An 11,255-nucleotide genomic window follows, 5' to 3' on the forward strand; every position below is an offset into this window, starting at 1 on the left:
GTGAATTTACACTATATTTAAATAATGATGATGGTCCAGGATCAACAATAGTGAATTTACACTGTATTTAAATGATGATGATGATGGTCCAGGATCAACAATAGTGAATTTACACTGTATTTAAATGATGATGATGATTGTCCAGGATCAACAACAGTGAATTTACACTGTATTTAAATGATGATGATGGTCCAGGATCAACAACAGTGTATTTTCGCTGTATTTAAATGATGATGATGGTCCAGGATCAACAACAGTGTATTTTCGCTGTATTTAAATGATGATGATGGTCCAGGATCAACAACAGTGAATTTACACTGTATTTAAATGATGATGATGGTCCAGGATCAACAATAGTGAATTTACACTGTATTTAAATGATGATGATGGTCCAGGATCAACAACAGTGAATTTACACTGTATTTAAATGATGATGATGGTCCAGGATCAACAACAGTGAATTTACACTGTATTTAAATGATGATGATGATGGTCCAGGATCAACAACAGTGAATTCACACTGTATTTAAATGATGATGATGGTCCAGGATCAACAACAGTGAATTCACACTGTATTTAAATGATGATGATGGTCCAGGATCAACAACAGTGTATTTTCGCTGTATTTAAATGATGATGATGGTCCAGGATCAACAACAGTGTATTTCCGCTGTATTTAAATGATGATGATGGTCCAGGATCAACAACAGTGTATTTTCGCTGTATTTAAATGATGATGATGATGGTCCAGGATCAACAACAGTGAATTTACACTGTATTAAAATGATGATGATGGTCCAGGGTCAACAATAGTGAATTTACACTGTATTTAAAAGATGATGATGGTCCAGGATTAACAATAGTGAATTTACACTGTATTTAAATGATGATGATGGTCCAGGATCAACAACAGTGAATTTACACTGTATTTAAATGATGATGATGGCCCAGGATCAACAACAGTGTATTTTCGCTGTATTTAAATGATGATAATGGTCCAGGAACAACAACAGTGAATTTACACTGTATTTAAATGATGATAATGGCCCAGGATCAACAACAGTGTATTTTCGCTGTATTTAAATGATGATGATGGTCCAGGAACAACAACAGTGTATTTTCGCTGTATTTAAATGATGATGATGGTCCAGGATCAACAACAGTGTATTTACACTGTATTTAAATGATGATGATGGCCCAGGATCAACAACAGTGTATTTTCGCTGTATTTAAATGATGATTATGGTCCAGGATCAACAACAGTGTATTTTCGCTGTATTTAAATGATGATGATGGTCCAGGATCAACAACAGTGAATTTACACTGTATTTAAATGATGATGATGGTCCAGGATCAACAATTGTGAATTTACACTGTATTTAAATGATGATGATGGCCCAGGATCAACAACAGTGTATTTACATTGTATTTGAATGATGATGATGGTCCAGTATCAACAACAGTGAATTTACACTGTATTTAAATGATGATGATGGTCCAGGATCAACAATAGTGAATTTACACTGTATTTAAATGATGATGATGGTCCAGGATCAACAATAGTGAATTTACACTGTATTTAAATGATGATGATGGTCCAGGATCAACAACAGTGTATTTACACTGTATTTAAATGATGATGATGGCCCAGGATCAACAACAGTGTATTTTCGCTGTATTTAAATGATGATGATGGTCCAGGATCAACAACAGTGAATTTACACTGTATTTAAATGATGATGATGGTCCAGGATCAACAATAGTGAATTTACACTGTATTTAAATGATGATGATGGCCCAGGATCAACAACAGTGTATTTTCGCTGTATTTAAATGATGATGATGGTCCAGGATCAACAATAGTGAATTTACACTGTATTTAAATGATGATGATGGTACAGGATCAACAACAGTGTATTTTCGCTGTATTTAAATGATGAAGATGGTCCAGGATCAACAACAGTGTATTTTCGCTGTATTTAAATGATGATGATGGTCCAGGATCAACAACAGTGAATTTACACTGTATTTAAATGATGATGATGGTCCAGGATCAACAACAGTGAATTTACACTGTATTTAAATGATGATGATGGTCCAGGATCAACAACAGTGAATTTACACTGTATTTAAATGATGATGATGGTCCAGGATCAACAATAGTGAATTTACACTGTATTTAAATGATGATCAACAATAGTGATTTTACACTGTATTTAAATGATGATGATGGTCCATGATCAACAACAGTGAATTTACACTGTATTTAAATGATGATGGTCCAGGATCAACAACAGTGAATTTACACTCTATTTAAATGATGATCAACAATAGTGAATTTACACTGTATTTAAATGATGATGATGGTCCAGGATCAACAACAGTGAATTTACACTGTATTTAAATGATGATGATGGTCCAGGATCAACAACAGTGAATTTACACTGTATTTAAATGATGATGATGATGGTCCAGGATCAACAACAGTGTTTTTTCGCTGTATTCAAATGATGATGATGGTCCAGAATCAACAACTGTGATTTTACACTGTATTTAAATGATGATGATGATGGTCCAGGATCAACAACAGTGAATTTACACTGTATTTAAATGATGATGATGATGGTCCAGGATAAACAAGAGTGAATTTACACTGTATTTAAATGATGATGATGGTCCAGGATCAACAATAGTGAATTTACACTGTATTTAAATGATGATGATGGTCCAGGATCAACAACAGTGAATTTACACTGTATTTAAATGATGATGATGATGGTCCAGAATCAACAACTGTGATTTTACACTGTATTTCAATGATGATGATGGTCCAGGATCAACAACAGTGTATTTTCGCTTTATTTAAATGATGATGATGGTCCAGGATCAACAACAGTGAATTTACACTGTATTTAAATGATGATGATGATGGTCCAGGATCAACAACAGTGAATTTACACTGTATTTAAATGATGATGATGGTCCAGGATCAACAACAGTGAATTTACACTGTATTTAAATGATGATGATGGTCCAGGATCAACAACAGTGAATTTTCACTGTATTTAAATGATGATGATGGTCCAGGATCAACAATAGTGAATTTACACTGTATTTAAATGATGATGATGGTCCAGTATCAACAATAGTGAATTTTCGCTGTATTTAAATGATGATGATGGTCCAGGATCAACAATAGTGAATTTACACTGTATTTAAATGATGATGATGGTCCAGGATCAACAACAGTGTATTTTCGCTGTATTTAAATGATGATAATGGTCCAGGAACAACAACAGTGAATTTACACTGTATTTAAATGATGATGATGGTCCAGGATCAACAACAGTGAATTTACACTGTATTTAAATGATGATGATGATGGTCCAGGATCAACAACAGTGAATTTACACTGTATTTAAATGATGATGATGGTCCAGGATCAACAATAGTGAATTTACACTGTATTTAAATGATGATCAACAATAGTGATTTTACACTGTATTTAAATGATGATGATGGTCCATGATCAACAACAGTGAATTTACACTGTATTTAAATGATGATGATGATGGTCCAGGATCAACAACAGTGAATTTACACTGTATTTAAATGATGATGATGATGGTCCAGGATCAACAAGAGTGAATTTACACTGTATTTAAATGATGATGATGGTCCAGGATCAACAATAGTGAATTTACACTGTATTTAAATGATGATGATGGTCCAGGATCAACAACAGTGAATTTACACTGTATTTAAATGATGATGATGATGGTCCAGAATCAACAACTGTGATTTTACACTGTATTTAAATGATGATGATGGTCCAGGATCAACAACAGTGTATTTTCGCTGTATTTAAATGATGATGATGGTCCAGGATCAACAACAGTGAATTTACACTGTATTTAAATGATGATGATGGTCCAGGATCAACAACAGTGTATTTTTGCTGTTTTTAAATGATGATGATGGTCCAGGATCAACAATAGTGAATTTACACTGTATTTAAAAGATGATGATGATGGTCCAGGATCAACAACATTGAATTTACACTGTATTTAAATGATGATGATGGTCCAGGATCAACAACAGTGTATTTTCGCTGTATTTAAATGATGATGATGATGGTCCAGGATCAACAACAGTGAATTTACACTGTATTAAAATGATGATGATGGTCCAGGGTCAACAATAGTGAATTTACACTGTATTTAAATGATGATGATGGTCCAGGATCAACAACAGTGAATTTACACTGTATTTAAATGATGATGATGGCCCAGGATCAACAACAGTGTATTTTCGCTGTATTTAAATGATGATAATGGTCCAGGAACAACAACAGTGAATTTACACTGTATTTAAATGATGATAATGGCCCAGGATCAACAACAGTGTATTTTCGCTGTATTTAAATGATGATGATGGTCCAGGAACAACAACAGTGTATTTTCGCTGTATTTAAATGATGATGATGGTCCAGGATCAACAACAGTGTATTTACACTGTATTTAAATGATGATGATGGTCCAGGATCAACAACAGTGTATTTACACTGTATTTAAATGATGATGATGGCCCAGGATCAACAACAGTGTATTTTACACTGTATTTAAATGATGATGATAATGGCCCAGGATCAACAACAGTGAATTTACACTGTATTTGAATGATGATGATGGTCCAGGATCAACAACAGTGAATTTACACTGTATTTAAATGATGATGATGGTCCAGGATCAACAATAGTGAATTTACACTGTATTTAAATGATGATGATGGTCCAGGATCAACAACAGTGAATTTACACTGCATTAAATGATGATGATGGTCCAGGATCAACAACAGTGAATTTACACTGTATTTAAATGATGATGATGGTCCAGGATCAACAACAGTGAATTTACACTGTATTTAAATGATGATGATGGTCCAGGATCAACAATAGTGAATTTACACTGTATTTAAATGATGATCAACAATAGTGATTTTACACTGTATTTAAATGATGATGATGGTCCATGATCAACAACAGTGAATTTACACTGTATTTAAATGATGATGGTCCAGGATCAACAACAGTGAATTTACACTGTATTTAAATGATGATGATGATGGTCCAGGATCAACAACAGTGTTTTTTTCGCTGTATTCAAATGATGATGATGGTCCAGAATCAACAACTGTGATTTTACACTGTATTTAAATGATGATGATGATGGTCCAGGATCAACAACAGTGAATTTACACTGTATTTAAATGATGATGATGATGGTCCAGGATCAACAAGAGTGAATTTACACTGTATTTAAATGATGATGATGGTCCAGGATCAACAATAGTGAATTTACACTGTATTTAAATGATGATGATGGTCCAGGATCAACAACAGTGAATTTACACTGTATTTAAATGATGATGATGATGGTCCAGAATCAACAACTGTGATTTTACACTGTATTTAAATGATGATGATGGTCCAGGATCAACAACAGTGTATTTTCGCTGTATTTAAATGATGATGATGGTCCAGGATCAACAACAGTGAATTTACACTGTATTTAAATGATGATGATGACTGTCCAGGATCAACAACAGTGAATTTACACTGTATTTAAATGATGATGATGATGGTCCAGGATCAACAACAGTGAATTTACACTGTATTTAAATGATGATGATGGTCCAGGATCAACAACAGTGAATTTACACTGTATTTAAATGATGATGATGGTCCAGGATCAACAACAGTGAATTTACACTGTATTTAAATGATGATGATGATGGTCCAGGATCAACAACAGTGTTTTTTTCGCTGTATTCAAATGATGATGATGGTCCAGAATCAACAACTGTGATTTTACACTGTATTTAAATGATGATGATGATGGTCCAGGATCAACAACAGTGAATTTACACTGTATTTAAATGATGATGATGATGGTCCAGGATCAACAAGAGTGAATTTACACTGTATTTAAATGATGATGATGGTCCAGGATCAACAATAGTGAATTTACACTGTATTTAAATGATGATGATGGTCCAGGATCAACAACAGTGAATTTACACTGTATTTAAATGATGATGATGATGGTCCAGAATCAACAACTGTGATTTTACACTATATTTAAATGATGATGATGGTCCAGGATCAACAACAGTGTATTTTCGCTGTATTTAAATGATGATGATGGTCCAGGATCAACAACAGTGAATTTACACTGTATTTAAATGATGATGATGACTGTCCAGGATCAACAACAGTGAATTTACACTGTATTTAAATGATGATGATGATGGTCCAGGATCAACAACAGTGAATTTACACTGTATTTAAATGATGAAGATGGTCCAGGATCAACAACAGTGAATTTACACTGTATTTAAATGATGATGATGGTCCAGGATCAACAACAGTGAATTTTCACTGTATTTAAATGATGATGATGGTCCAGGATCAACAATAGTGAATTTACACTGTATTTAAATGATGATGATGGTCCAGTATCAACAATAGTGAATTTTCGCTGTATTTAAATGATGATGATGGTCCAGGATCAACAACAGTGAATTTACACTGTATTTAAATGATGATGATGGTCCAGGATCAACAATGGTGAATTTACACTGTATTTAAATGATGATGATGGTCCAGGATCAACAACAGTGAATTTACACTGTATTTAAATGATGATGATGGCCCAGGATCAACAACAGTGTATTTTCGCTGTATTTAAATGATGATAATGGTCCAGGATCAACAACAGTGAATTTACACTGTATTTAAATGATGATGATGGTCCAGGATCAACAACAGTGAATTTACACTGTATTTAAATGATGATGATGGTCCAGGATCAACAACAGTGAATTTACACTGTATTTAAATGATGATGATGGTCCAGGATCAACAACAGTGAATTTACACTCTATTTAAATGATGATGATGGTCCAGGATCAACAACAGTGAATTTACACTGTATTTAAATGATGATGATGGTCCAGGATCAACAACAGTGAATTTTCACTGTATTTAAATGATGATGATGGTCCAGGATCAACAATAGTGAATTTACACTGTATTTAAATGATGATGATGGTCCAGGATCAACAATAGTGAATTTTCGCTGTATTTAAATGATGATGATGGTCCAGGATCAACAATAGTGAATTTACACTGTATTTAAATGATGATGATGGTCCAGGATCAACAATGGTGAATTTACACTGTATTTAAATGATGATGATGGTCCAGGATCAACAACAGTGAATTTACACTGTATTTAAATGATGATGATGGCCCAGGATCAACAACAGTGTATTTTCGCTGTATTTAAATGATGATAATGGTCCAGGAACAACAACAGTGAATTTACACTGTATTTAAATGATGATGATGGTCCAGGATCAACAACAGTGAATTTACACTGTATTTAAATGATGATGATGGTCCAGGATCAACAACAGTGAATTTACACTGTATTTAAATGATGATGATGGTCCAGGATCAACAATAGTGAATTTACACTGTATTTAAATGATGATCAACAATAGTGATTTTACACTGTATTTAAATGATGATGATGGTCCATGATCAACAACAGTGAATTTACACTGTATTTAAATGATGATGGTCCAGGATCAACAACAGTGAATTTACACTCTATTTAAATGATGATCAACAATAGTGAATTTACACTGTATTTAAATGATGATGATGGTCCAGGATCAACAACAGTGAATTTACACTGTATTTAAATGATGATGATGGTCCAGGATCAACAACAGTGAATTTACACTGTATTTAAATGATGATGATGATGGTCCAGGATCAACAACAGTGTTTTTTCGCTGTATTCAAATGATGATGATGGTCCAGAATCCACAACTGTGATTTTACACTGTATTTAAATGATGATGATGATGGTCCAGGATCAACAACAGTGAATTTACACTGTATTTAAATGATGATGATGATGGTCCAGGATCAACAAGAGTGAATTTACACTGTATTTAAATGATGATGATGGTCCAGGATCAACAATAGTGAATTTACACTGTATTTAAATGATGATGATGGTCCAGGATCAACAATAGTGAATTTACACTGTATTTAAATGATGATGATGATGGTCCAGGATCAACAACAGTGAATTTACACTGTATTTAAATGATGATGATGGTCCAGGATCAACAACAGTGAATTTACACTGTATTTAAATGATGATGATGGTCCAGGATCAACAACAGTGAATTTTCACTGTATTTAAATGATGATGATGGTCCAGGATCAACAATAGTGAATTTACACTGTATTTAAATGATGATGATGGTCCAGTATCAACAATAGTGAATTTTCGCTGTATTTAAATGATGATGATGGTCCGGGATCAACAATAGTGAATTTATACTGTATTTAAATGATGATGATGGTCCAGGATCAACAATGGTGAATTTACACTGTATTTAAATGATGATGATGGTCCAGGATCAACAACAGTGAATTTACACTGTATTTAAATGATGATGATGGCCCAGGATCAACAACAGTGAATTTACACTGTATTTAAATGATGATGATGGTCCAGGATCAACAACAGTGAATTTACACTGTATTTAAATGATGATGATGGTCCAGGATCAACAACAGTGAATTTACACTGTATTTAAATGATGATGATGGTCCAGGATCAACAACAGTGAATTTACACTGTATTTAAATGATGATGATGATGGTCCAGGATCAACAACAGTGTTTTTTCACTGTATTCAAATGATGATGATGGTCCAGAATCAACAACTGTGATTTTACACTGTATTTAAATGATGATGATGATGGTCCAGGATCAACAAGAGTGAATTTACACTGTATTTAAATGATGATGATGATGGTCCAGGATCAACAAGAGTGAATTTACACTGTATTTAAATGATGATGATGGTCCAGGATCAACAATAGTGAATTTACACTGTATTTAAATGATGATGATGGTCCAGGATCAACAACAGTGAATTTACACTGTATTTAAATGATGATGATGATGGTCCAGAATCAACAACCAACAACTGTGATTTTACACTGTATTTAAATGATGATGATGGTCCAGGATCAACAACAGTGTATTTTCGCTGTATTTAAATGATGATGATGGTCCAGGATCAACAACAGTGAATTTACACTGTATTTAAATGATGATGATGACTGTCCAGGATCAACAACAGTGTATTTACACTGTATTTAAATGATGATGATGGTCCAGGATCAACAATAGTGAATTTACAGTGTATTTAAATGATGATGATGGTCCAGGATCAACAACAGTGAATTTACACTGTATTTAAATGATGATGATGGTCCAGGATCAACAACAGTGAATTTACACTGTATTTAAATGATGATGATGGTCCAGGATCAACAACAGTGAATTTTCACTGTATTTAAATGATGATGATGGTCCAGGATCAACAATAGTGAATTTACACTGTATTTAAATGATGATGATGGTCCAGTATCAACAATAGTGAATTTTCGCTGTATTTAAATGATGATGATGGTCCGGGATCAACAATAGTGAATTTATACTGTATTTAAATGATGATGATGGTCCAGGATCAACAATGGTGAATTTACACTGTATTTAAATGATGATGATGGTCCAGGATCAACAACAGTGAATTTACACTGTATTTAAATGATGATGATGGCCCAGGATCAACAACAGTGAATTTACACTGTATTTAAATGATGATGATGGTCCAGGATCAACAACAGTGAATTTACACTGTATTTAAATGATGATGATGGTCCAGGATCAACAACAGTGAATTTACACTGTATTTAAATGATGATGATGGTCCAGGATCAACAACAGTGAATTTACACTGTATTTAAATGATGATGATGGTCCAGGATCAACAACAGTGAATTTACACTGTATTTAAATGATGATGATGATGGTCCAGGATCAACAACAGTGTTTTTTCACTGTATTCAAATGATGATGATGGTCCAGAATCAACAACTGTGATTTTACACTGTATTTAAATGATGATGATGATGGTCCAGGATCAACAAGAGTGAATTTACACTGTATTTAAATGATGATGATGATGGTCCAGGATCAACAAGAGTGAATTTACACTGTATTTAAATGATGATGATGGTCCAGGATCAACAATAGTGAATTTACACTGTATTTAAATGATGATGATGGTCCAGGATCAACAACAGTGAATTTACACTGTATTTAAATGATGATGATGATGGTCCAGAATCAACAACCAACAACTGTGATTTTACACTGTATTTAAATGATGATGATGGTCCAGGATCAACAACAGTGTATTTTCGCTGTATTTAAATGATGATGATGGTCCAGGATCAACAACAGTGAATTTACACTGTATTTAAATGATGATGATGACTGTCCAGGATCAACAACAGTGAATTTACACTGTATTTAAATGATGATGATGATGGTCCAGGATCAACAACAGTGAATTTACACTGTATTTAAATGATGATGATGGTCCAGGATCAACAACAGTGAATTTACACTGTATTTAAATGATGATGATGGTCCAGGATCAACAACAGTGAATTTTCACTGTATTTAAATGATGATGATGGTCCAGGATCAACAATAGTGAATTTACACTGTATTTAAATGATGATGATGGTCCAGTATCAACAATAGTGAATTTTCGCTGTATTTAAATGATGATGATGGTCCAGGATCAACAATAGTGAATTTACACTGTATTTAAATGATGATGATGGTCCAGGATCAACAATGGTGAATTTACACTGTATTTAAATGATGATGATGGTCCAGCATCAACAATAGTGAATTTACACTGTATTTAAATGATGATGATGGTCCAGGATCAACAACAGTGAATTTACACTGTATTTAAATGATGATGATGGTCCAGGATCAACAATAATGAATTTACACTGTATTTAAATGATGATGATGGTCCAGGATCAACAATAGTGTATTTACACTGTATTTAAAAGATGATGATGGTCCAGCATCAACAATAGTGAATTTACACTGTATTTAAATGATGATGATGGTCCAGGATCAATATTAGTGAATATGCTGATGCCCTGAGTCGCTTACCTTTACCCGCGCCTGATGCTGTTACACCTCCACCATGGAAGTATTACAACTGGATATGGTCCCAGAGACACCCATGCATGCTGAAAAAATTGCCAGCTGTACACTAAAGGACCCTGT

This window comes from Danio rerio, chromosome 2 (assembly GCF_049306965.1).
Source record: "Danio rerio strain Tuebingen ecotype United States chromosome 2, GRCz12tu, whole genome shotgun sequence".
Classification (NCBI taxonomy): Eukaryota; Metazoa; Chordata; class Actinopteri; order Cypriniformes; family Danionidae; genus Danio; species Danio rerio.